Source organism: Taudactylus pleione, unplaced genomic scaffold (assembly GCF_031769625.1).
Source record: "Taudactylus pleione unplaced genomic scaffold, aTauple2 ptg000400l, whole genome shotgun sequence".
Classification (NCBI taxonomy): domain Eukaryota; kingdom Metazoa; phylum Chordata; class Amphibia; order Anura; family Myobatrachidae; genus Taudactylus; species Taudactylus pleione.
In genome coordinates this window covers 1,719,280-1,744,972 of record NW_028284802.1, presented here as the reverse complement: position 1 = coordinate 1,744,972, position 25,693 = coordinate 1,719,280, and the positions used below count along the sequence as shown (strand labels likewise).

General features: G+C 47.7%; 1 protein-coding gene across 5 annotated transcripts in view; it reads right to left on the bottom strand.

Moving 5' to 3' along the window:
• Nucleotides 1–25,693, bottom strand: part of COL11A2 (collagen type XI alpha 2 chain) — a 162,414-nt gene that overhangs the window by 102,274 nt on the left and 34,447 nt on the right. The gene's annotated exons all lie outside the window — the stretch shown is intronic.

Below are 25,693 nucleotides of genomic sequence, written 5' to 3'. Positions count from 1 at the left end.
CGCGAGGGGGCGGGGCTTAATGATGCAAATCATCAGGCCCCACCCCCATCACCCCCTTCCTGCTTCTCTTACCCGGGCTTCTCCCGGGAAGAGATTTACAAAGGTAGGCAACTCTGGTTTAATAGTATAACACCACACACAGCATAACAGAGGTACTGTATACGTGGACTCCGGGTAATAGTATAACACCACATACAGCATAACAGAGCTATATTTGGACTCTGTTTAATAGTATAACACCACATACAGCATAACAGAGGTACTGTACATGTGGACTCTGGGTAATAGTATAACACCACATACAGCATAACAGAGGTACTGTACATGTGGACTCTGGGTAATAGTATAACACCACATACAGCATAACAGAGCTATATTTGGACTCTGTTTAATAGTATAACACCACATACAGCATAACAGAGGTATATGTGGTCTCTGAATGATAGTATAATACCACACACAGCTAAGGCGTCCATAACTTTATTGCAATTAAACACAATATATAACAGCTTACACTAACTTATACTAAAAATGAAGACAGGACACAGACTGCTTTGGTTAAATGGTCATAACTCGCTTTTATTAAAGGTATGACCCTGAATTATACTTTAATTATTGAATTTAATTTATTGGGAGGCAAAGAAGGATGCTACAAACAATCAGCTCCAGCCATATGATCTTAGCCAATATTAGGGAGCGACTGAAACGCCCCCCCTGCAGTCATTGTAAGCTAAGCTGCGAAGACTCACAACCCTTATGATATTGCATAGTACGAGCGTGTCCGCAGAGACAGACGCCCAAAGTCCTCCCGCAGAGGTAGGCCATACTACGACCATTTAAAGGATATGTGCTCCACAACGAATATTCTTACACTTTACGTGGCCACTGGATTGTAGCACCTTCCCGCCGGAACACAACAATAAAAAGTGTTAGTAAAAACATACACAACAAATGCACAGTAAAGACATAGGGAAGGGAGGGAGGGAGGGACAAACACCGTCCAGAAAAGGAAGTTGCTGGGCGTACACCAGCCTTATAAAGTCCACCAAGCCACTCCCACGAGCTCCCACATGGTCAGCGACCAACCAACCATGATAACCCCCCCAAACTACTCTACCTAGCAACTGCTGACAAATTCCAACCAATTACAAAAAACTAAGGACTCTTATATAGATTTAAACTTAATCAGTTCTCATCTCTTCTTAACAGAGCTATATGTGGTCTCTGGGTAATAGTATAACACCACATACAGCATAACAAAGGTACTGTATACGTGGACTCCGGGTAATAGTATAACACCACACACAGCATAACAGAGCTATATGTGGTCTCTGTATAATAGTATAACACCACATACAGCATAACAAAGGTACTGTATACGTGGACTCCGGGTAATAGTATAACACCACACACAGCATAACAGAGCTATATGTGGACTCTGTATAATAGTATAACACCACATACAGCATAACAGAGGTACTGTATACGTGGACTCCAGGTAATAGTATAACACCACACACAGCTTAACAGAGCTATATGTGGTCTCTGTATAATAGTATAACACCACGTAGAGCATAACAGAGGTACTGTATACGTGGACTCCGGGTAATAGTATAACACCACATACAGCATAACAGAGCTATATGTGGACTCTGTATAATAGTATAATACCACGTAGAGCATAACAGAGGTATATGTGATCTCTGAATAAAGTATAATACCACACATGACATAACAAAGCTATATGTGGACTCTGTAATAGTATAACACCACACACAGCATAACAGAGATATATGTGGACTATGGGCCTGATTCAGAGCCGCTCGCAAAAGCGAGCACTCGCTCTGAATCAGGGTGGGCGCTTTGTTTTAAAAATTCCGGCCTCCTGGCTGCTCGCTAAGCTGTGGGTGACCACCATCGGGGCTTGCGACTAGAGCCAGAAGCTCACTACTGACATCACTCGTGATGTCAGTAGGGGCCGCCCCCAAACGGTAGGTGTTCCTTCGGGAACACCTCCGTTTTGCCAGCCACCCCCCACCCCGCCTACAAAACGGGGCCAGCTGTCGAACAACATCGACAGCCGCCCCGTTTGAATTTCCCTCTCGCTCCGGGGCTTGCGCACGCACAGTGCGCACGCAGCGCGTGCGCACTTGCCCAGCCATCAACCCGCTTGTGTGCGGGTCTGAATCAGGCCCTATGTGTACTAGTATAACACTCACACAGCATGACAGAGCTATATGTGGTCTCTGGGTATTAGTATAATACCACACACAGCATAACAGAGCCATAGAGCTACATGAGGTCTCTGGGTAATGATATAATATCACACACAGCATAACAGAGCTATATGTGGTCTCTCTGTAATAGTATAATACTACACACAGCATAACAGAGCTATAGAGCTACATGAGGTCTCTGGGTAATGATATAATAACACACACAGCATAACAGAGCAATATGTGGTCTCTCTGTAATAGTATAATACCACACACAGCATAACTGAGCTATATGTGGTCTCTCTGTAATAGTATAATACCACACACAGCATAACAGAGCTATAGAGCTACATGAGGTCTCTGGGTAATAGTATAATACCACACCCAGCATAACTGAGCTATATGTGGTCTCTGGGTAATGATATAATATCACACACAGCATAACAGAGCTATATGTGGTCTCTCTGTAATAGTATAATACTACACACAGCATAACTGAGCTATATGTGGTCTCTGGGTAATAGTATAATACTACACACAGCATAACAGAGCTATAGAGCTACATGAGGTCTCTGGGTAATGATATAATAATACACACAGCATAACTGAGCGATATGTGGTCTCTGGGTAATAGTATAATACCACACACAGCATAACAGAACTATATGTGGTCTCTGGGTAATGATATAATACCACACACAGCATAACAGAGCTATATGTGGACTTTGTGTAACAGTATAATACCACACACAGCATAACTGAGCTATATGTGGTCTCTGTGTAATAGTATAATATCACACACAGCATAACAGAGCTATATGTGGTCTCTGGGTTATAGTAGAGAGACACATAGTGGCAGAGCTTTACAGGCAGAACAATGTAGATAGATACATAGTAATGAGGGTAAATAATTTCAGAGCACTGGAGAGAGATGTATACTGTAACTACAGAGCACTGCTGAGATATACATACGCTGCAGAACATGCAAAGAGAAAAATGGTTGTAAAAAGTCAAATAATTGCAGACCACTGGAGGGAGACAAGTAATTGCAGATAGACCACTGGAGGGAGACAAGTAACTGCAGACAGACCACTGGAGGGAGACAAGTAATTGCAGACAGACCACTGGAGGGAGACAAGTACTTGCAGACAGACCACTGGAGGGAGACAAGTAATTGCAGACAGACCACTGGAGGGAGACAAGTAATTGTAGACAGACCACTGGAGGGAGACAAGTACAGTAATTGCAGACAGACCACTGGAGGGAGACAAGTAATTGCAGACAGACCACTGGAGGGAGACAAGTACAGTAATTGCAGACAGACCACTGGAGGGAGACAAGTAATTGCAGACAGACCACTGGAGGGAGACAAGTACAGTAATTGCTGACAGACCACTGGAGGGAGACAAGTAACTGCAGACAGACCACTGGAGGGAGACAAGTAACTGCAGACAGACCACTGGAGGGAGACAAGTAATTGCAGACAGACCACTGGAGGGAGACAAGTACAGTAATTGCAGACAGACCACTGGAGGGAGACAAGTAACTGCAGACAGACCACTGGAGGGAGACAAGCAATTGCAGACAGACCACTGGAGGGAGACAATTAACTGCAGACAGACCACTGGAGGGAGACAAGTAATTGCAGACAGACCACTGGAGGGAGACAAGTACAGTAATTGCAGACAGACCACTGGAGGGAGACAAGTAATTGCAGACAGACCACTGGAGGGAGACAAGTAATTGCAGACAGACCACTGGAGGCAGACAAGTACTTGCAGACAGGCCACTGGAGGGAGACAAGTAACTGCAGACATACCACTGGAGGGAGACAACTACAGTAATTGCAGACAGACCACTGGAGGGAGACAAGTAATTGCAGGCAGACCACTTGAGGGAAACAAGTACTTGCAGACAGACCACTGGAGGGAGACAAGTAATTGCAGACAGACCACTGGAGGGAGACAACTACAGTAATTGCAGACAGACCACTGGAGGGAGACAAGTAACTGCAGAACACTGGAGGGAGACAAGGACAGTAATTGCAGACAGACCACTGGAGGGAGACAAGTAATTGCAGACAGACCACTGGAGGGAGACAAGTAATTGCAGACAGACCACTGGAGGGAGACAAGTAATTGCAGACAGACCACTGGAGGGAGACATGTACAGTAATTGCAGACAGACCACTGGAGGGAGACAAGTAATTGCAGACAGACCACTGGAGGGAGACAAGTAATTGCAGAATACTGGAAGGAGACAAGTACAGTAATTGCAGGCAGACCACTGGAGTGAGACAAGTAATTGCAAAACACTGGAGGGAGACAAGTAATTGCAATACACTAGAGGGAGACATGTACAGTAATTGCAGGCAGACCACTGGAGGGAGACAAGTAATTGCAGACTGACCACTGGAGGGAGACAAGTAATTGCAGAACACTGGAGGGAGACATGTACAGTAATTGCAGACAGACCACTGGAGGGAGACAAGTAATTGCAGAAAGCTGGAGGGAGACATGTACAGTAATTGCAGACAGACCACTGGAGGGAGACAAGTACAGTAATTGCAGACAGACCACAGGAGGGAGACAAGTAATTGCAGAACACTGGAGGGAGACATGTACGGTAATTGCAGACAGACCACTGGAGGGAGACAAGTAATTGCAGACAGACCACTGGAGGGAGACAAGTAATTGCAGACAGACCACTGGAGGGAGACAAGTAATTGCAGACAGACCACTGGAGGGAGACATGTACAGTAATTGCAGACAGACCACTGGAGGGAGACAAGTAATTGCAGACAGACCACTGGAGGGAGACAAGTAATTGCAGAACACTGGAAGGAGACAAGTACAGTAATTGCAGGCAGACCACTGGAGTGAGACAAGTAATTGCAAAACACTGGAGGGAGACAAGTAATTGCAATACACTAGAGGGAGACATGTACAGTAATTGCAAGCAGACCACTGGAGGGAGACAAGTAATTGCAGAACACTGGAGGGAGACAAGTAACTGCAGAACACTGGAGGGAGACAAGTAATTGCAGAACACTGGAGGGAGACAAGTAACTGCAGAACACTGGAGGGAGACAAGTAACTGCAGTACACTGGAGGGAAACATGTACAGTAATTGTAGAGAGACCAATGGAGGGAGACAAGTAATTGCAGAACACTGGAGGGAGACAAGTAATTGCAGAACACTGGAGGGAGACAAGTAATTGCAGAACACTGGAAGGAGACAAGTAATTGCAGTACACTGGAGGGAGACATGTACAATAATTGCTGACAGATCAGTGGAGATAGACAAGTAATTGCAGACAGACCAGTGGAGGGACATAAGTAATTACAGAACACTGGAGGGAGATAAGTAATTGCAGAACACTGGAGGGGTACAAGTACAGTAATTGCAGACAGACCACTGGAGGGAGACAGGTAACTGCTGACCACTGCAGAGAGACACATAGGGGTGTAATCATTAGCAACCCTGCAGCTAATTGCCGCGCTGTAGCTATTTAGCAGAGATGACGCCGCACGTGAGTCCTCGCAGTCAGACTGAAAGTCTGCGGAAAAAACACCAAATCAGTCTCGCACACGCGGAAAAAACATAGATTCTGCAGTTTACGTGGAATCAGGGTGTTTCCGTGCGTGAGACACAATTTTTCGGTGTGGGAAAGAGGCTATTTAATTGAATAGCCTTTCCCCGGCATCAGAGGGATATTGACCAGCAATTAGACCTGTCTATTGTTTGGGCAATGTCGATGTTCACATAATGGAGCGATTATGCAACTGCGCATGCATGAAAAAATTCTGCAATCTACTATGCCGCATGCGTTACCCAGAGCGTGTACACACAGGTGCGCTGCTGCCATCAATTCAGACAATATCAAAAAGGTGGCGTAATAGTGATTGGGAGGTGGCTACTAGTGCACACAAAAAGGGCCCATTTAGTGGGGCGTATTATGGGAGCGTCATGGGCGTGTCAGTGCAAGCAGCTTTGTACACCGTCGCCCATCCGCAGGCATAGGAGGTCGTGGTCAGTCTGAACAACTGCAGCTGCCATAGGTCTGGTGCAAATTATGATGGTGCAAACGATGTTGGTATATAAGGATGTTGCACCTGGTATTACAGCGCGCATTGGCGCTAAAAGTCGGGCAAACGTATGTGCACAAGGGGAGGAGTCTGTAGCGGCATTTGCATAAAGTCATAGAGAGGCAACTACCAATAGATGCTGCTGCGTGCACTTTTCTGCTCGATTCAGAATCTGGCCCATGCGCAAACCCGATGGTGTATGAACAACTCTGATGGTTGCCGATCTGTACTGCACATGTGCCGATGTGGGTCTGCGGTGATGATGAATGACATGCAGCGGTCATTTGGGAGCGGGGAATGGGCGAAAATGGTCAGCGTCCCAGAAAATGAGGGCGTGTGTGACCCATTTTCTGGGCGCGCCGAGGCCAGTGTCTGTGTCTTCCGATGCCAGCGTGAATTTCACCCCCATCCTGAGTAACCTGAGGGTTGCTCAGTTGGCCGGTGTTCACACAAGTGATCCGATGCTGCATTCTCAGACGCAGCAGCAGATCACAGAGGGCCTGATTCAGAGCCGGACGCTCTGACAAGAGCGCTCGCTCTGAATCTGGCCCGTCCTATCTCAAATTGGAATGGCCTCCTGGCCGCTCGCATAGCTGTGGGTGACCACCCACAGCTTATGCGAGCGGCCAAAAAGATGGTCGCGATGGTCAAGACCATCGTAACCATCGGGCTTGCAACGAGACCCTTGCGGTAGGGTCTCATCTGCTGCAAGCCCGGAGTGCTTTTGGCTCTATCAGAGCCAAAAACACTCCCACTGACATCACTAGTGATGTCAGTGGGGCCGGACCCAGACGGTAGGCGTTCCCATGGGAACACCTCCGTCTGGGCAGCCACGCCCCCGGCACGCCCACCAAAGGGGGCATGCTGTCACTCACCATCGACAGCACGCTCCCTTTGGTGCGAGACCCCGAGCGACGGCTTCCCCGTCGCTCGCCGAGTCTCGTGCATGTGCACAAAGGAGCAGGCTCTGTCGTGCGCATGCGCATTTGGGTAACATCAACCCGCTTGCAAGCGTACAGCGCTCGCGAGCGGGTCTGAATGAGACCCAGAGTTTACACTGCAATAGTGACTGTGAATCAGGACCATAGTTGCAGAGCACTGGAGAGAGACACATAGTTGCAGAGCACTGGAGAGAGACACATAGTTGCAGAGCGTTGGAGAGAGACAGAAAGTTGCAGAGCGTTGGAGAGAGACAGAAAGTTGCAGAGCGATACAGAGAGACACATAGTTGCAGAGCACTGCAGAGAGACACATAATTGCAGAGCAGTGGAGAGAGACACAGAGTTGCAGAGCGAAGCAGATCAACACATAGTTGGAAAGCACTGTTGAGAGACACATAGTTGCAGAGACTGGAGAGAGACATATAGTTGCAGAGCACTGGCGAGAGACACATAGTTGCAGAGTGATGCAGAGAGACACATAGTTGCAGAGCACTGGAGAGAGACACATAGTTGCAGAGCACTGGTGAGAGACACATAGTTGAAGAGACTGGAGAGAGACACATAGTTGCAGAGTGATACAGAGAGACACATAGTTGCAGAGCACTGGCGAGAGACACATAGTTGCAGAGTGATGCAGAGAGACACAGTTGCAGAGCACTGGCGAGAGACACATAGTTGCAGAGCACTGCAGAGAGACACATAATTGCAGAGCAGTGGAGAGAGACACATAGTTGCAGAGTGATGCAGAGAGACACAATTGCAGAGCAGTGGAGAGAGACACATAGTTGCAGAGCACTGGCGAGAGACACATAGTTGCAGAGTGATGCAGAGAGACACATAGTTGCAGAGCACTGCAGAGAGACACATAATTGCAGAGCAGTGGAGAGAGACACATAGTTGCAGAGTGATGCAGAGAGACACAAAGTTGCAGAGACTGGAGAGAGACACAAAGTTGCAGAGCACTGGAGAGAGACACATAGTTGCAGAGCACTGGTGAGAGACACATAGTTGCAGAGTGAAGCAGAGAGGACATAGTTGCAGAGCACTGGAGAGAGACACAAAGTTGCAGAGACTGGAGAGAGACACAAAGTTGCAGAGCACTGGAGAGAGACACATAGTTGCAGAGCACTGGTGAGAGACACATAGTTGCAGAGCGAAGCAGAGAGCACATAGTTGCAAGCGGCTCTGAATCAGGCGCATAGTTGCAGAGCACTGGTGAGAGACAAATAGTTGCAGAGCGAAGCAGAGAGACACATAGTTGCAGAGCACTGGAGAGAGACACATAGTTGCAGAGCACTGGTGAGACACATAGTTGCAGAGCAATGCAGAGACACACAGTTGCAGAGCACTGGAGAGAGACACATAGTTGCAGAGCACTTGAGAGAGTCACATAGTTGCAGTGCTGCAGAGAGACACATAGTTGCAGAGCATTGGCGAGAGACACATAATTGCAGAGTGATGCAGAGAGATACATAGTTGCAGAGCACTGGTGAGAGACACACAGTTGCAGAGACTGGAGAGAGACATATTGTTGCAGAGCACTGGAGAGAGACACATAGTTGCAGAGCACTGGTGAGAGACACATAGTTGCAGAGCACTGGAGAGAGACACATAGTTGCAGAACACTGGTGAGAGACACATAGTTGCAGAGCAATGCAGAGAGACACATAGTTGCAGAGCACTGGAGAGAGACACATGGTTGCAGATTACTGCAGAGAGACACATAGTTGCAGAGCACTGGAGAGAGACACATAGTTGCAGAACACTGGTGAGAGACACATAGTTGCAGAGCAATGCAGAGAGACACATAGTTGCAGAGCACTGGAGAGAGACACATGGTTGCAGATTACTGAAGAGAGACACATAGGGCCGTATTCAATTTGAGGCGAAAAGTGCTTTTCGGCGATACTTTTTTGCCTTTGACGGCATTTTCGCCTGTTTTGAGTTTCCTCCGTATTCAATTTGGAAGACTTTTCACCTAGGCGGAAAGTCAATGCAATGTACAGTAATAGGCGAAAAAGTTTTGCCTATGAATAGCAGCAGAAAAATGTGCAGAATTGAGATTTTGGGGTAAAAGGTAAACTGCGTCAAAAAAAGTTTAAAAATATTCGGGACACCCCAAAAAAATGATGTTTAATTTTGGGGGTAAAAAAAATAAAATAGGGGAACAAAGTGCCAAGCTATCTAAATTAATTCAGGTCGGGTCCCCATGTATGCGGCAGGTGTTTTCTTCATTGCGGGGACAAGCGGCAGGTGCAATTTTGCAGATTTTTAAAAATAACTTTAGGGACATAAAAAAATGCTTCAGCAGGCAAAAAGGGGGGTACCTATAGTGATCCCCCATGTCTGGATATCTTTAGGGGGGTCCCAGGCATATTTCCCGAAAATTTTAATTTTTTTTCGTAAATGGGGTGAAAGGACATTTAAAAAAAAGGGATACATTTTCAATTACCTATAGCAGGTGAAAAAAAGTGCAGATTTGGGGTTTAGGGGTGCAGGCTTAAAAAAAATAGCCTGCACCCTTGGGATTGCCCCCTTAAAACGAAATGTGCCAAAAAAATAATTAAAATTTTGGGGTGCAAAAAAAAAAGTGAAAACAAAATGCCAAACTAACTAAATAAATTCTGGTGGGGTCCCCAAGTATGTGGCAGATGTTTTTTTCATTGCGCAGAGTAGCGGCAGGTGTATTTCTGAAGGATTAAAAAAATTACCTTTTAGGGACTTAAAAATATGCTTACCCCCATTTTCATGTACCCCAAATTTGATGGGACCACTTTTAAAAATGAAAAAAAAAACCTAAGTGCTCTTCTGCATCACTTTTTCAATGTCGGGAAAAATTACCACCTGCCGCATCTATTTAAAAAGCCGACTTTCTTCTGCAGGCAAAAACGAGGGTATCCATAGTGATCCCCGAGGTCTGGACATCTTTAGGGGGGTCCTACAATTATTTCCCAAAAATTCCCGTATTTTTTTGCCGATCCAAGTTTCGCCTGTTCTCGATTTCGCCTACTTTGGAATTGAATATGGGGAATAGCAGGCATGCGCATTATACTTTTCCACCTGGAAAACAGGCGAAGAAGGCGAAAAGTCCAGCAGGCGAAAAGTCTGGACTTTTCACCTCAAATTGAATACGGGCCATAGTTGCAGAGTGTTGCAGAGAGACACATAGGGCCTGATTCAAACTCGCTCATAAGGGCCAGCCGCTCACAGGTAATGTGGGCGTTTTTTTTTTGTCTCCTGCCGCTCGCAAAGCTGTGTGAGCGGCAAGGTGCCCGTCGCGATAATCGCGACCATCGGCCTTGCGACGAGACCCTGTGGTAGGGTCTCGGCTACCGCAAGGCCGAGTGGACTTCCTGCTCTAATAGCGCAGGAAGTCCACTACTGACATCAGTTGTGATGTCAGTAGGTCCTCCCTCAAACGCCAGGCGTCCCTAAGGGAACGCCTGGTTTGGCCAACCTCCCCCCCACCCACCTACAAAACGGGGCGAGCTGTCACTCACCATTGACAGCCGCCCCGTCTTGTAGCAAGCCCCGAAGCGACTGAACTTCAGTCGCTCGACCGGGCTCGCGCATGCGTACATCGGACGCGGAACCTGCGCAGATCACAAACATCGAGTCACTTGCGAGGGCTGTGCGCTTGTGAGTGGCTCTGAATCAGGCGCATAGTTGCAGAGCACTGGAGAGAGACACATAGTTGCAGTGCTGCAGAGAGACAAATAGTTGCAGAGCGATGCAGAGAGACACATAGTTGCAGAGCACTGGAGAGAGAGACATAGTTGCAGAGCACTGGAGAGAGACTCATAATTGCTGAGCACTGGAGAGAGACACATAGTTGCAGAGCACTGGAGAGAGACTCATAATTGCGGAGCAATGCAAATAGAAACATATTTCAGAACATTGTAGTGAGACAGTCGTGAACAGACAAATAGTTGCAGAGCACTGGATAGAGACACATAGTTGCAGAGCGATGCAGAGAGACACATAGTTGCAGAGCACTGGAGAGAGACACATAGTTGCAGAGCACTGGAGAGAGACACAAAGTTGCAGAGCGATGCAGAGAGACACATAGTTGCAGAGCACTGGAGAGAGACACATAGTTGCAGAGCGCTGGAGAGACACAGTTGCAGAGCGATGCAGAGAGACACATAGTTGCAGAGCACTGGTGAGAGACACATAGTTGCAAAGCAGTGGCGTATCTATAATGGGTGCAGGGTGTGCACTGCACACGGGCCCCTCGGACCAGGGGGGCCCACACTGCACACTCAGCAACCATGTTCTTCAATACTTACCTCTCCAGAGTCGCGCTTCAGCTGCAGAAATTACCAGGAATATGTCACGGCAGCCATTTTCCCAGTGATCTGCGAACGCATAGTAGAAAAATCACTGGGAAATTGGTCACCGCACCATTTAGGTTTCAGACAGTCACTGAGAGGGTTAATTCACAGTGTGAGTGACAGGTAGTCAGCGTTTGTGGGAGGTCGGTAAAAAAGCAGGCGAGTCAGGGCCATTTTCTGGGTGTGGCCTAGTGAGCCTCTGCAAATTCGCACGCAGCAGCTGGATAGGCCCCGGCAACTTAGGAGAGCAACCAATGTTTTGTTCCTTGTAGGTAAGCGGTTTGTGTGAGCTGCCAGACGTGGGCTTCTCAGTGCAAAATATGGCAGATGAGTCATTAGCATATAATTGTAAGTCCACTGCGGATCGAAGCAGCGATGGACATTGCGTGCGTCTCTGAATCAGGCTGTCTATTAGAGCGTCAGTTACCTGGTGGGGAAAACTGATGAGAATGGGTGCTTAGTTCGCTTCTATAGAAACTATACCAAGATTCGCCCTCCTGCCAATCAAACTGGGTAGTCATGACAACCCCTGACCCCTCCTCTTGTTGGCTGTGGGCTTTAACATACTGTAATGAATAAAGGGTCTGATTCAGAGACGGACGCTTTTAAGTTGTTTTTTTTTGCGGCCTCCTGGCCGCTCACTAAGCTGTGGGTGACCACCCACAGCTTATGCGAGCGGCCAGGTGATGGTCGTGACCATTGCGACCATCGGGGCTTGCGACGAGACCCTTGTGGTAGGGTCGCAGACCTTGGCGTCTGCACCCAAACAATACGGAGCTGACACGCCCCATTTTGTAAAATGCTCCCCGTCGCCGCGCACCTCCCCAGCGCCAAATGGCTGCAGACTGTCATTCACCTGACGTCTGCAGCCGCACTGTGTCAGATGGCGCAGGACCCGATCTATTTTCTGGTACCGGCAGCCATGTTCTGAAGGACATTCCGAGCAGCCGTAGGGCGGGCACACTAATGTCCGATAGTGTGACCAATGTGCGTCCAATGGTGTGACTTTTACGCAAATCGGCAGATCCCATCGGCTGTGGCATTAGCATAAACTCGCAGTAGCGAGGATGTTACACAGGATGTCCAGTGAAATCACAATGCGGGCACCAGTGAGGCTGCATCCAAGGGCGCAGTCACTGGCTTCGCCAGGCCTAGAAAACGTGGCCGATGCCCCCGCCTTCTGCAATGCTGCCCGTCACTCGCCCCCAAACGCCAGCAGTATGTAAATTATGCTGCTGCTTTCTGGACACTGCGAGCGGCATCACAGAATTATATCTGCACATGTGCATTGTGCCGTCAGCGCATGGCGCCGATCTGCAAACATTGGAGATGTACGGAAATATCGTTGCACAGAGATAAATAGCTGCAGAGCATTGGAGATGTACGGAAATATCGTTGCACAGAGATAAATAACTGCAGAGCATTGGAGATGTACGGAAATATCGTTGCACAGAGATAAATAACTGCAGAGCATTGGAGATAGACACTTTGCTGCAGAAAGACACATACTGTAGTTGCCGATCATTGATGTATTACAAGGAGACACAAAAATTCAAATCACTGCAGAGAGACACTGATTCAAAGACACAATTGCAGAGCATTGATTAAAGATGGTTACAGAGCCTTGCAGAGAGATGCATGTTGCAGAGCATTGCAGAGAGACAGACTGGAACTCCTCCTCAGCACAGAGACTTCAGAGGGTCACAGGTGTCTGGAAGCGATGGGGCTGAGAGAATGGAAATTGGCAACTGTAAATATTTCACAGCAAAAATGCCAGCGACGTCTGTTATATCCATTGAGCAGAGCCCTAAATACTATACGCCCCTCCCTGTACCCATCTGTGCATATCTGCATATACAGAACAGTCTCTCACACACCCCTTCCCTGTATCTGTGTATATACAGTACATCTCTATATTCTGCACTGTGCCTTCAATGTATCCACCTGAGTATATATAATATATACATCCAGAGAATGCTTAGTCCACCTGTATATCCTATATAGCACATAGCGTTACAGGTCTATCTATTATGCCTCTCACACATATCCAACATGCCAATGAATGCATATGATAATGTTGGCCTCAGGGGAGTCAGGGGGCCCGTGTTCATTCCCCATGCAGGGCCCCCTCCTCTCTCCCCGGCGGCCGGCAGCCGACTGACGTGGCTGGCCGACCACGCAGAAGCAGTACACTCTGGGCACTAGAGTGTGCCCAGAGTCTACCGCGCATGTGCAGAACGCCGTAAAAAAGGCCACAGCTGGCATATTCCGGTGCTCTGTGCGGCGCTGACACCCGACGTGGGACCACGGACAGGTGAGTTGTAGATAATATGGGTGCAGGGTGTGCGGTGCGGGGCCCCCTGGACCCGGGGGCCCGTGTGCCCCGCACACCATGCACCCATTATAGATACGCCCCTGGTTGACCTATATATCACATTGGGGGCCAATGTAATAGGGTGAGAGTGTAGAACATGTGAGAGTTTAGCAGTTTCTCTCTCACATTGGTCGAGTTTTAGCTTCAAAATGGGAAAACATCTGGATGAGAGTTTAAAGCGTGAGAGTTTTTTTGAGTCTGAAAAACATGCGAGTTTGCTTTGTTGCTTTGTCCTCGGACTCTGGCACTGATTCAGAGCCGGACGCTCTGAATCAGGGCCGTCCCTCTGAATTTAAGAGCAGCCCCCTGGCCGCTCGCATAGCTGTGGGTGACCACCCACAGCTATAGCAAGCGGCCAAAATGATGGTCGTGGTGGTCAAGACCATCACGACCATCGGGCTTGTGACAAGACCCTTGTGGTAGGGTCTCATTGCCGCAAGTCCTGGAGTGCTTTTGGCGCTATCAGAGCCAAAAGCACTCCCACTGACATCACTTGTGATGTCAGTGGAGCCGACCCCAGAAGGTAGGCGTTCCCATGGGAACGCCTCCGTCTGGGCAGCCACGCCCCCGGCACGCCCACCAAAGGAGGTGTGCTGTCACTCACCATCGACAGCACGCCCCCTTTGGTGCGAGACCCATAATGACGGCTTGGCCGTCGTTATTCAGGTCTCGCGCATGCGCACGACGGAGCCGCCTCCGTCGTGCGCATGCGCACTTGGCCAACATCGACCCGCTTGCGAGCGCTCAGCGCTCGCGAGCGGGTCTGAATTAGGCCCTCTATTACATTGGCCGAGTTTAAAAAGTGTGAGAAAACTCTCATATTTTCTAAACTCTCACCCTATTACATTTGACCCTGGGGCTTTTACGTAATAAAAAAAAAATTGCCAGCCTATGAGAATCTTCTTTTATAAATAAATAAATAAATAATAATAATAATAATCAGAATAATTTTATTTATATAGCACTTTTCTCCATCAGGACTCAAAGTCGCTTTACTATAGCAAAACAATTCCAGGTGTTTAGTATTACAGAACCTCAGGATAGTCTGTAATTGTCTGGTACTGTAGCATTTACTCAGTCATCCGCCTGGTCACAGAATAACCTCCCTGCGTGTACCATGTGACATGGAGGTTATATATGGGAAACACTATTATATTACATAATTACACGATAGGAGTCAGTTATACCCCTGTCACTGAAATGCGTGAAAGTGGGCGTGGTTTTATTACTGGCCCAGTAAGACGTCTCTCAATGTATTTTTATGGCTGATCAAAAAAGTCAGAAATCATCCTGTCTGAGAACAGAGAGCGGCTGTTTCCCGGCATAGAAACGGACAAAATATCTTTTTACAACCTATGCAAATAGATTTATTAGAATAAAGTTGACTCGTCCTTCCATTATTGGCGTGTTTTATAGTCATTCCATCAAAGAACATTTTCCCATTCCATCGTTTGTATATAAATCCCCATGGCAAATACAGCTGTCTCCTTTGTAAATGCGCCTACCATCTGCCTGAGGGCCTCAAACCATTTATTGTCTTTACCAAGCTGTGTAGCTCTTTTATATGTTTATCTGATATATCTAAAGATGATTGGAAATGCTGAGACTTGTAGTTCCCCAAGAACTGATAAGCCGCAGCTTGCCTGTCTGTCAGAGGAACATCCGCAGTGCAGAAATAGAGAGAGAACCTGGTCCTTCACTATAATCATGAGAGGAGAGGCTAAATGGTATGTGCGGGAGGGGAGTACATCAGTACAGTCTCTGAGAGAGGGTACAGTGCTAGAGAGGGGGTACAGTCCTAGAGAGTGGTACAGCCCCAGAAAGAGGGTACATTGCTAGAGAGGGGGAACAGTCCTAGAGAGTGGTACAGCCTCAGAAAGAGGGTACAGTGCTAGAGAGGGGGCTACAGTGCTATTTTGGGATTAGTTTCAGTGAGGGGGTACAGCTCCAGAAAGAGGTTGCAGATGTTACAGTGCTAGAGAACAGTACAGTACCAGAGAGGGTACAGCTTCAGAGAGAGGGTAGAGTACTGTGCCAAATGGGTTTAGTTTCAGTGAGGGGGTATAGCTCCAGAAAGAGGTTACAGATGTTACAGTGCTAGAGGACAGTACAGTACCAGAGAGGGTACAGCTCCAGAGAGAGGGTACAGTACTGTGCCAAATGGGGTTTAGTTTCAGTGAGGGGGGTACAGCTCCAGAAAGAGGTTACAGACGTTACAGTGCTAGAGGACAGTACAGTACCAGAGAGGGTACAGCTCCAGAGAGAGGGTACAGTACTGTGCCAAATGGGGTTTAGTTTCAGTGAGGGGGGTACAGCTCCAGAAAGAGGTTACAGATGTTACAGTGCTAGAGGACAGTACAGTACCAGAGAGGGTACAGCTCCAGATAGAGGGTACAGTACTGTGCCAAATGGGTTTAGTTTCAGTGAGGGGGTACAGCTCCAGAAAGAGGTTACAGATGTTACAGTGCTAGAGGGCAGTACAGTACCAGAGAGGGTACAGCTCCAGAGAGAGGCTACAGTACTGTGCCAGTGGATGGTCCACAAAGCGGGGGGTACAGCTCAGATAGGGGTACAGCCTAAGAGAAGGGGTACAGTATGTACAGTACCATAAAGGGAGTACATGGTTGGTGACTTGCCTGTCACCCATATAAACAAAAGAGTGAAAGTTTGCAGTTGAATTAAAGAGGGAGATAACAGTCAAGGTAATAGAAATAGACAAAGTGGGAGAGGAAGGACAGGCAAATAGAGGGGTATAAAGAGACAGAGAGTGAGAGGAAGGACAGGCAAATAGAGGGGTATAAAGAGACAAAGAGGGAGAGGAAGGACAGGCAAATAGAGGGGTATAAAGAGACAGAGGGAGAGGAAGGGAGCTGGGGAATAGAGGGGCATAAAGAGACAGACAGAGAGGAAGGGAGCTGGTGAATAGAGGGGCATAAAGAGACAGACAGAGATGGAGAGGAAGGGAGCTGGGGAATAGAGGGGCATAAAGAGACAGATAGGGAGAGGAAGACAGGCAAATAGAGGGGTATAAAGAGACAGAGAGGGAGAGAAAGACAGGCAAATAGAGGGGTATAAAGAGACAGAGAGGGAGAGGAAGACAGGCAAATAGAGGGGTATAAAGAGACAGAGAGGGAGAGGAAGGGAGCTGGGGAATAGAGGGGCATAGAGAGACAGACAGAGATGGAGAGGAAGGGAGCTGGGGAACAGAGGGGCATAAAGAGACAGAGAGGGAGGAAGGACAGGCAAATAGAGGGGCATAAAGAGACAGACAGAGATGGAGAGGAAGGGAGCTGGGGAATAGAGGGGCATAAAGAGACAGAGAGGGAGAGGAAGGACAGGCAAATAGAGGGGCATAAAGAGACAGACAGAGATGGAGAGGAAGGACAGGCAAATAGGGAGGCAATATACCTGGTATAAAGAGACAGAGAGGGAGAGGAAGGACAGGCAAATAGAGCGGTATAAAGAGACAGAGAGGGAGAGGAAGGACAGGCAAATAGTGGGGTATAAAGAGACAGAGAGGGAGAGGAAGAGAACTGGGGAATAGAGGGGCATAAAGAGACAGAGAGGGAGAGGAAGGGAGCTGGGGAATAGAGGGGCATAAAGAGACAGACAGAGAGGAAGGGAGCTGGTGAATAGAGTGGCATAAAGAGACATAGAGGGAGAGGAAGGACAGGCAAATAGAGGGGTATAAAGAGACAGAGAGGGAGAGGAAGGACAGGCAAATAGTGGGATATAAAGAGACAGAGAGGGAGAGGAAGAGAACTGGGGAATAGAGGGGCATAAAGAGACAGACAGAGATGGAGAGGAAGGGAGCTGGGGAATAGAGGGGCATAAAGAGACAGAGAGGGAGAGGAAGAGAGGTCGGGAATAGAGGGGCATAAAGAGACAGAGAGGGAGAGGAAGGGAGCTGGGGAATAGAGGGGCATAAAGAGACAGACAGAGAGGGAGAGGAAGGGAGCTGGGGAATAGAGGGGCATAAAGAGACAGACAGAGAGGAAGGGAGCTGGTGAATAGAGGGGCATAAAGAGACAGACAGAGATGGAGAGGAAGGGAGCTGGGGAATAGAGGGGTATAAAGAGACAGAGAGGAAGAGGAAGAGAACTGGGGAATAGAGGGGCATAAAGAGACAGAGAGGGAGAGGAAGGGAGCTGGGGAATAGAGGGGCATAAAGAGACAGACAGAGAGGAAGGGAGCTGGTGAATAGAGGGGCATAAAGAGACAGACAGAGATGGAGAGGAAGGGAGCTGGGGAATAGAGGGGCATAAAGAGACAGAGAGGGAGAGGAAGGACAGGCAAATAGAGGGGCATAAAGAGACAGAGAGGGAGAGGAAGAGAACTCGGGAATAGAGGGGCATAAAGAGACAGAGAGGGAGAGGAAGGGAGCTGGGGAATAGAGGGGCATAAAGAGACAGACAGAGAGGAAGGGAGCTGGTGAATAGAGGGGCATAAAGAGACACACAGAGAGGGAGAGTAAGGGAGCTGGGGAATAGAGGGGCATAAAGAGACACACAGAGAGGGAGAGGAAGGGAGCTGGGGAATAGAGGGGCATAAAGAGACAGACAGAGAGGAAGGGAGCTGGGGAAGGAGGGAGGGGGGCAGACTAATGAAAGGAACTGATGTGAATGGCAGACTCCCAGTAACACGACTCCTGTACAGTCTGCAGGACTTCCAACCAGAAGCCAGAGAGGAAAAACTCATCACCCTCCACATACCTCAATCCAAGTGGGAGCAAGAGACAGAGGGAAAGGAGGAGAGGAAGAGAGGGATGGGGAGAGGGAAGATCAATACATACTAATATAAGTAAGAGAGACTGTGCCAGCAATATACCTGGTACCCAGATCCCACTGTCTCTCTCCTTCTTCCCTCCGGCGTACAGACTTCTGCTAGTAACCTCCCTGCTCGTACTAAGGGGCCCAGGGCCGTAGCTAGGGTAGTGCGGCCGGTGCCATCGCACAGGGCACCACAGGCCAGGGGGCGTTGTTTGGGCCTGTCAAATTTCTGTTTATTATCATTCTTGCTTGTAGCTTCCTCTTATTTCATCCCCAGCATCTCCTAGCCTCCCCTATCTCTTCCCTGGCCCTTCCCCATGAGGCCATTCACCTTTTTTGGGTGCATTATGTCTCTTTGAAAAATGAGGGGGCGCCAATGCTCTTTCTGGCACAGGGCACCAAAAAGTCTAGTTACGGCTCTGAAGGGGTCTGTGTATCATTAAATATTTGCGGCATATTCCCTGTAAACACCTGCTGGTATTAGGTATCCCTGGGATGTAACCATAGTAGATATCTGTGATATTTCCTGCAGTCCCTCCCTATGCGGCAGCAACCGTGGCACCATAGCTTTCTATGCTGTCTATACCTGTCAGATTTACCAAGCTGGCATTAGCCCATTGTAGCCTATAGAATAAACTTCACAAAAATTACCGAGAGAGGGTTTCTCCGGAACCCTCCCCGGCCATGGCTGCGGCTGCGCATGCGTGGTCAACATGTGTTACTTCTTACATCGCGGTAGTATTATCACATACTGCAATGCCATTATGGATGATAATATCGCGCCACCAGATCGCATTGAGTATGTGATTATTGATAAATGGGCCTCTAAATCATCTGGCTCTTAAATATATAATACCCCATATTTTATACCTAAGCAACCTGTGGCTCATCAATATTTATGGCACTACAAGTCCCAGCATTCCCTACCAGACACTGGCTTAGGCAACTTGCCCTCAAGCTAATGTTGATCGACAGCTGTTGTAGAACTACAAGCTCCAGCATTCCCTACCAGCCAGTGGTTCAGGCTACCTATGTTCAGATTAATGTCGATCAGCAGCTGTTGGCGAACTACAAATCCCAGGCAAGCCTACCAGCCATTGCCTAGGGCTAGCTCAGGTTAATGTCGTCCAGCAGCTGTTGTAGAACCACAAGTCCCAGCATTCCCTACCAGACAGTGGCTTAGGCAATTTGCAATCCAGCTAATGTTGACTGACAGCTGTTGTAGAACTACAAGACCCAGCATTCCCTACCAGTCAGTGATTTATTCTGCTAAAGACTAATGTTGGTCGGCAGCTGTTGTAGAACTGCAAATCCCAGCAAACCTACCAACCAGTGCCTTGGACTAGCTGTGCTAAGGTTAATGCCGGTCAGAAGCTGTTGTAGAACCACAAGTCCCAGCATTCACTACCAACCAGTGCTTTAGCCTACCTGTGCTCAGGCTAATGTCAGACAGCAGCTGTTGTAGAACCACAAGTCCCAGCATTCCCTACCAGCTAGAGACTTATACTGGGTACACACTGGACGATATATAGTTCGTATAGCCGACGGATAATATACCGGCCCGACCATCCGGCAGTGTGTACACACAGAGACAGATGTAATATATCTTGCAGATATATATCGCTCACATCTGCTTGTCTGTATTACACACGACCAAACGACTGACCCACATGCTGACCACAGGAACCAGTGAAAATTACATCGCAACTGGTTCTTCTGGCCAGACATATTGTGCAGCCGATTGGTAAGTGTGTATGCACAATATCATTTATTCATAACCTTACCCAGTCAGCAGATCGGTCAGCCGGTCAGGCGATTCGTTGTTCCAGTGTGTACCCCATATTAGTCATTCCTGTACCCCATATTAGTCATCCCATGCTCTGCCTACAGAGGACAGATAGGTGCTTTGGAATTAAAAGCCCCTAAATTCCATGCCGGCCAGAGGTGTAAACGGGTGGGACACACTGTGGGTCGCTTACTGTTGCCGCAGCCGGTTTTCTGAATACTGAGACGCCCACTTGTAGCTTTTTGCAACTGTATATTTCCGACCGTAGGGCAGCGCATGCACCCGCACTGAAGAGCAATCCGTTACTGAAGCCAGAGAGGAAAAACAAATAAAAATATTTTTGTCTAATTTGCATTGAAAAACAGGGACCTACTTTACCAGAATCAAATTAAACCTGCATCTCTTTCTATTACAGGCTTAGAATGGGGGCTGCATTTTACATCATTGCCACTAAAACATGTCGCCGATGCCTGCGAGTCGCAGGCTATTACATTCCCCCCTGGTGTTTGCTGGCCAAGGTGTGCCATTGGGCCAAGTCTATTGCAGATGCCTTAATAAGGAGAACTGAGGTTATGATAGCAAACTATGGGCCTGATTCAGACCTGCTCGCGAGTGCTGAGCACTCGCAAGTGGGTCGATGTTGGCCCAGTGCGCATGCGCACGAGGGAGCCGGCTCCATCGTGCGCATGCGCGAGACCCGGATAGCGACAGCCAAGCCGCCGCTCCGGGTCTCACTTCAAAGGGGGCGTGCTGTCGATGGTGAGTGACAGCACGCCCCCTTTGGTGGGCGTGCCGGGGGCGTGGCTGCCCAGACGGAGGCGTTCCCATGGGAACGGCTACCGTCTGGGGCCGGCCCCGCAAGTGATGTCAGTGGGAGTGCTCTCGGCTCTGATAGAGCCGAAAGCACTCCAGGGCTTGCGGCAACGAGACCCTACCACAAGGGTCTCGTCGCAAGCCTGATGGTCGCGATGGTCTTGACCATCGCGACCATCTTTTTGGCCGCTCGCTGTAACCCACAGCTATGCGAGCGGCCAGGAGGCCGCTCAAAAAAAACAGAGGGACGGCCCTGATTCAGAGCGAGCGCTCTGTCAGAGCGTCCGGCTCTGCATCAGGCCCTATGGGCACAAGTATTGGCCTAAGGATACGGTTTCCCAGTCTGAGTGTCCTGTGACCAGCCTGTGTCAGTGATTTGCCAGGTACAGTATACACCTCATCCGTGAGGGCTGCACAATATTATCATTGTGACAGGGGCGTACCTATAACGGGTGCAGGGTGTGCAGTGCACGCGGGCCCCCGGGTCCAAGGGGGGCCCACACCGCACACTTTGCGCCCATTTTATGTAAAACTTGCATCTCCGAGGTCCGCGTTGGGTCTCCCAGCGAAGCTCAAACGCCGGAATATGGCCACAGGCCCCCTCCTCTCTAAAGACGCCCCTGCATTGTGATACATACCTTACTTTTTATTTCCCATTGGGCAGAATTTAGTTAAAAGTGGCTAAAACGTACATCGGTAATCGTATAATGACACACACGGTCCTTCTGTTACATATTGTGCCGCAAAACAGACCATTTTCAGGAGCAAATTGAGACATTTATGGGACAGATTGGGACAATCAAAAAAAATTATTTGGACAGAAAAAAGGAACTATTGGGGGATATATTTTAATGACATCTAGGGCTTTATTTACTAAGCGAGGGGTTCTAAAACCTGATGTTTCTGATAGTGTTTATGCCCATAATTTAAAAGGGCAATGCTTTTATTTACTGTGTTTTGCTAGTAAAATCATTGCCCTTTTAAATTTTAGGGCATAAGCACGATCGGAAAAATGCCGGGTATTATAACCCCCACGCTTAGCAAATAAACCCACTGGTGTTTAGTTATGTGTAATATGCTTTGTTACAGTAATCTCAGTCATTCTGATAGCAGGGCTATATATAGCATAGAAGCAAAGTAGGCAGATGCCTCTTGCGGCACTGTCATGGGGGTTACCAGAAACGGATTTATGTTGATGTTATTTACTTTTTTTTACTTTTATTAGTACCAACCATTTATCTTTGTATAAACTAAAGTGTCATCTGATATGCTGAGGTAGTAAAGCTAATTAACGAAACAGAAGAAGTGCGTCACCAGCAGCAGGAATGCCTTTGTGTGACGTCATGCCCCTATCCATACGAGCAGGCACATGAATCCAGGCTAGGCGCACTCACCAGACCAGTTTTGGTTTTGCAGGACAAGATATTTACATGAGATTTCACCCCTGCAAAATCACTTGAGCTTTATATATCCTTGGTGGAGGTAGAGATTGGGGCCTGGACTGTAATTCTAGTGGGTGCCTTTTGTACCTTCCATGAGCACTTTTTGGACTCTGTAGAGTAGTGCTTATGCATATTAAATACACCTGTATTCAGGCAGGTTTCTCGTACCAAGGCTAGCGCTGGTACACGGCTAAGGATAGGGAGGTCAGGCCACAGGGGTGCTTACAACTTATATCTGCATTTAGTCCCGGGGAAGGAGCGAGGGAGTGATTTCAAGTGACTTGCATTTCCACTCTGCATCGCCCCCTAAACTGTATAATAATGACAGATGTAAGGTAAATGATCTACAAGTTGCCTCACTGTCCTCATTTACTTAACACTTAAGCTGCATACACACATAACGATGTTAGTAAGCAACGATTTTAGTGAACGATTTTCGTCCAGATTTTCCCTTGAAAAAATGAACGATGAACGATTTTTTGAATCATGCATACAGTGAATGGACATTGTTCATTGTTCATTCTGTACAACATGAACAATTTTCTGAACGAAAATCGTTTGTTGGACAGTCAGAATGGACGATGAACTACAAACTACAAACGTGAACGCGCATGAACGATTATCGTTCACCTTAAAAAGATGAACGATTTTATAAATGATTTAACGATAACGACGTCGTTTTAGTTAAATCGTTCAAAAAATCGTTATGTATGTACGCACCTATACTGATAGGAATGGCCATAAGCCATTGATGGCTAGCAACCATCGATAGTTTGTCACTGATAGTCAATGGTTTTGTCATCGATAGTGGAGAGTCGATAGTTCTCCTCCATCGATGGCAGAGAGCCCGGCTATTTTTTTTAACCTACAGCATAAGGAGTATGAACTTAGCTCCGCCCTAACAAGTCACATCCCTTCCCTGATTGGCTCGCTGATGTTGAGTCCTGCAACCCACTGTGTTAGCTCCTCTGCATTCATGGTTGTCATTTTCCTTCAATAGTTTATGCCATCGAGGTAAACCACCGATGTCACCATAGATTGAGACCATGATGATAGATCCATTGATGGCCATCCCACATACTGAGGCTCAACCGAGTTGTAATTTGGGAAGAAATAAGAAAAGTTCAAATAACCGAAGAGAGTGTCCCTATTCTTAGTGCATTGGACTTGGCAGTGACCCTTTTATTCATTCCACAATGAGCATTTCCCTGTGGACCTGCCACCCCACAAAAGCGGAGACTGATTTTACAGGTCAGTTCCCATAAGCTGAATGTGAAAATACAGCTGTGAATTGGTCATAGATACTACTCTCCTGGAATGTCAGGGAGACTCCCGGGTCGAACAGACTAAACAGAAGATGAGACCACTCAGAGGCCAGGGAGACACTATTAGGTGTTTACCAGAGGACACAATGCAGAGGGGGAGATAGTCTGCAGATACTGTAGGACACACACATTATTCTTCTTCACTCTATATACAGGCCCCACAAGACGACTCAGGCAGACAACAGATCCTTGTAATCCTAGGAGACTGACCGCTGCCTGAGGTCAAGAGGCATTTCCTCTTCCCATTCATGGAGCCCACACACAGACTGAGCCTCTGCTGCAGGTACATGCTGAACTAAACATCCCTCCACCAGCATTGCCCTCACCCCTCCTCACCACTGCTGGGCCCCTAAGTAGCCACATGGGCTTCTCCGGTAGTCGTTATGCCTCTGTGTAAGGTACATAAAGGAATTACAAAGGGGCTTACACACAGACTGAGCCTCTGCTGCAGGTACATGCTGAACTAAACATCCCTCCACCAGCATTGCCCTCACCCCTTCCCACCACTGCTGGGCCCCTAAGTAGCCACATGGGCTTCTCCAGTAGTAGTATGCCACTGTGTAAGGTACATAGAGGAATTACAGAGGGGCTTACACATGGCCATTAGTCAGATATACCTCCTCATTTATTACTTTTAAAGCTGCATACACACACAACGATTTTTTTAATGAACGATTTGAGTAAACGATTTTTTCCCTTGAAAAAATTTACTAAAATCGTTTACAAAAGTTGTTCATTTACTAAATGTCATGAACGATTTTTAGGAACTACAAACGATTTTTGCATATTCCCTTAATGAAAATCGTTGAGTTGACAAGTCTGACTGAACGACAAACTACAAACGACAAACTACAAACGTGAATGCGCATGAACGATAATCGTTCATCGTTTGACTCAGAAAGTGAACGATATTTGCCATCAATTATCGTTAAACGATATCGTTTAACGATAATCATTAAAAAAATCGTTGTGTGTGTATGCAGCTTTAGTTTTATTACAGCATACACAAGCCCCGTGTATTTATAGTGCTACACTAAGGGGTCAATTCAATTATGGGCGATGACGTTGGAACGCTGGTAACGGCACCTACAGTTTGCGTTATTCAGTTCCCAGCCACATAAAATATGCTGTTTCGGAGTTACCGTATGTACCGTATTGAGGAGCTCTGCATTGTGAAAATCACACCTAACATGCCTTAGAGTGCTCTCTAGTGTTTTTAGCTATATTTATAAATGTATGTGTGTGTAACTATGTATGTATTTATATGCCAATACTTGCAGACATTCTGACTGGAAGGGGGCAGCCAGGTCGGCGTTGTGAGATCGTATCATCGTGGCCCTGCACCCGCTACACAATGCTGAGATTACAGCGTGAGTCGCGCCATTGGCTTCCCCGCTGCAGGGGGAAGGGGTCTGGTGGTAGGCTGCCAGCCAGGAGAATTGCCTACTTTTCCGGGCGAACCGGAGCGACACCAGATTTTCAGGAGCCTCCCAGCTGTTCCCGGGAATTAGGCACCCATATGTATATGTGTGTAACGGAAGAAAGTTTGGGTTCATATACTGTCCCACAACTGTGCAAGTGACTGCCCATGAGTGCTGAAAATGA